The sequence below is a fragment of the Moschus berezovskii genome, chromosome 7, assembly GCF_049115385.1.
Source record: "Moschus berezovskii isolate FMDL1 chromosome 7, NW_MosBer_1.0, whole genome shotgun sequence".
NCBI classification, from domain to species: domain Eukaryota; kingdom Metazoa; phylum Chordata; class Mammalia; order Artiodactyla; family Moschidae; genus Moschus; species Moschus berezovskii.
In genome coordinates this window covers 91,410,883-91,414,423 of record NC_142466.1, presented here as the reverse complement: position 1 = coordinate 91,414,423, position 3,541 = coordinate 91,410,883, and positions in this window count along the sequence as shown.

Here is a 3,541-nt window from a genome sequence, read left to right as displayed (position 1 = left end):
TGATATTTTTCCTGGCAATCTTGATTCCACCTTTGCTTCTCCAGCCCAGCGTTTCTCATGATGTACTCTGCATATAACTTAAATAAGCAAGGTGACAATATACAGCCTTGATGTACTCATTTTTCTATTTGGAACCATTCTGTTGTTCCATGTCCAGTTGTAAATGTTGGTTCCTGACCTGGATACAGATTTCTCAACAGGCAGGTCAGGAAGTCTGGTATTCTCATCTCTTTCAGAATTTTCTAGAGTTTGTTGTGATCCACACAGTCAACGGCTTTGGCATAGTCAATAAAGCAGAAGTAGATGTTTTTCTGGAACTCCACTGCTTTTTTGATGATCCAGCGGGTATTGGCAATTTGATCTCTGATTTCTTTGCCTTTTCTGTAAACAGCTTGAATATCTGGAAGTTCACAGTTCATGTATTGTTGAAGCCTGGCTTGGAGAATTTTGAGCATTACTTTACTAGTATGTGAGATGAGTGCAGTTGTGTGGTAGTTTGAAGATTTTTTGGCATTGCCTTTCTTTGGGATTGCAATGAAAACTGACATTTTCTAGTCCTGTGGCCACTGCTGAGTTTTCAAAATATGCTGTCATATTGAGTGCAGCACTTTCACAGCATCATCTTTTAGGATTTGAAATAGCGCAACTGGAATTCCATCACCTCCACTAGTTTTGTTCATAGTGATGCTTCCTAAGGCCCACTTGAGTTCACATTCCAGGATGTCTGGCTCTAGGTGAGTGATGATACCATCGTGATTATCCGGGTCATGAAGATCTTTCTTGTACAGTTCTATTTATTCTTGCCACCTCTTCTTAAATATCTTCTGCTTCTATTAGCCCCATACCATTTCTATACTTTATTGAGCCCATCTTTGCATGAAATGTTCCCTTGCTAACTCTAATTGTCTTGAAGAGATCTCTAGTCTTTCCTGTTCTATTATTTTCCTCTATTTCTTTGCACTGATCACTGAGGAAGGCTTTCTTATCTCTCCTTGCTATTCTTTGGAACTCTGCATTCAGATGGGTATATCTTTCCTTTTCTCCTTTGCTTTTTGCTTCTCTTCACAGCTATTTGTAAGACCTCAGAAAGCCATTTTGCTTTTTGCATTTATTTTTTTGGGGGGTGGTTTTGGTCCCTGTCTCCTGTATGATGTCATGAACCTCCATCCATAGTTCATCAGGCACTCTGTCTACCAGATCTAGTCCCTTAAATCTATTTCTCACTTCCACCGTATAATCGTTCAGTTCAGTTCAGTTCAGTTCAGTCGCTCAGTCGTGTCCGACTCTCCGCGACCCCATGAATCACAGCACGCCAGGCCTCCCTGTCCATCACCAACTCCCGGAGTACACTCAAACTCATGTCCACAGAGTCGGTGATGCCATCCAGCCATCTCATTCTCCGTCGTCCCCTTCTCCTCCCGCCCCCAACCTTTCCCAGCATCAGAGTCTTTTCCAGTGAGTCAACTCGTCTCATGAGGTGGCCAAAGTATAGGAGTTTCAGCTTTAGCATCAGTCCCTCCAATGAACATCCAGGATTGATCTCCTTTAGAATGGACTGGTTGGATCTCCTTGCAGTATAAGGGACTCTCAAGAGTCTTCTCCAACACCACAGTTCAAAAGCATCGATTCTTCGGCGATCAGCTTTCTTCACAGTGCAACTCTCACATCCATACATGACCACGGGAAAAACCATTGCCTTGACTAGACGGACCTTGGTCGGCAAAGTAATGTCTCTGCTTTTTAATATACTATCAAGATTGGTCATAACTTTCCTTCCGTTAGGGGTTTGCTTTAGGTCATATCTGAATGGTCTAGTGGTTTTTCCTACTTCAATTTAAGTCTGAATTTGGCAATAAGGAGTTCATGATCTGAGCCACAGTCAGTTCCCAGTCTTGTTTCTGCTGACTGTATAGAGCTTCTCCATCTTTGGCTGAAAAGAATATAATCAATCTGATTTTGGTTTTGACCATGTGTAGAGTCTTCTCTTGTGTTGTTGGAAGAGGATGTTTGCTATGACCAGTGCATTCTCTTGGTAAAACTCTTGTTAGCCTTTGTCCTGTACTTCTGTCCTTCATTCTGTACTCCAAGACCAAATTTGCCTGTTACTCCAGGTTATCTCTTGACTTCCTACTTTTGCATTCCAGTCCCCTTTAATGAAAAGGACATCTTTTTTGAGTGTTAGTTCTCGAAGTCATGTAGGTCTTCATAGAACCGTTCAACTTCAGCTTCTTTAGCATTACTAGTCAGGGTTTAGACTTGGATTACTGTGATATTGAGTGGTTTACCTTGGAAATGAACAGGGATCATTCTGGGTTTTTTTGCGATTGCATCCAAGTACTGCATTTTGGACTGTTGTTGACTATGATGACTACTCCATTTCTTCTTTGGGACTCTTGCCCACAGTAGTAGATATAATGGTCATCTGAGTTCAATTCACCCATTCCAGTCCATTTTAATTCACTGATTCCTGAACGTTGACCTTCACACTTGCAATCTCCTGTTTGACCAGTTCCAATTTGCCTTGATTCATCGACCTAACATTCCAGGTTCCTATGCAATATTGCTCTTTACAGCATCGGACCTTGCTTCTATCACCAGTCGCATCCACAACTGGGTATTTGTTTTGCTTTGGCTCCATCCCTTCATTCTTTCTGGAGTTAATTCTCCACTGATCTCCAGTAGCATATTTGGCACCTAGTGACCTGGGGAGTTCATCTTTCAGTGTCCTATTTTTTTGCCTTTTCATCCTGTTCATGAGGTTCTCAAGGCAAGAATACTGAAGTGGCTTACCATTCCCTTCTCCAGTTGACCACATTTTGTCAGAACTCTCTACCATGACCCATCCATCTTGGGTGGTCCTACATAGCATGGCTCAAAATTTCATTGAGTTAGACAAGGCTGTGGTCCATGTGATTAGATTGGTTAGTTTTCTGTGATTGTGGTTGTCAGTCTGTCTGCCCTCTGATGGAAAATGATAGGGGTTTATGGAAGCTTCCTGGAGAGAGAGACTGACTGAAGGGGAAACTGAATCTTGTTCTGATAGGCTGGGCCATGCTCAGTAAACCGTTAATGCAATTTTCTGTTGATGGAGGAGCTGTGTTCTTCCTTGCTATTTACGTGGAGGTAATGACTCACTGGAAAAAGCCTGATGCTAGGAAGAATTGGGGGTGGGAGGAGACGAGGACGACAGAGAATGAGATGGCTGGATGGCATCACCGACTCGATGGACATGAGTTTGAGTGAACTCCGGGAGTTGGTGATGGACAGGGAGGCCTGGCGTGCTGTGGTTCATGGGGTCGCGGAGAGTCGGACACGACTGAGCGACTGAACTGAATGCAGATAATGGTGACCTCCCTCAAAAGATCCCATGCATGTCCTGCTACACTCAGTGCCCCCAACCCTGCAGTAGGCCACCACCTACCCATGCCTTAGCTGGAGACTCCTGGACACCCACAGGCAAGTCCGGGATCTATTATTGGCTATACTAAGCAGTTATACACTGAATTACTCTCAATTTGTCAAGGGCTGAAATTTTCTTCAT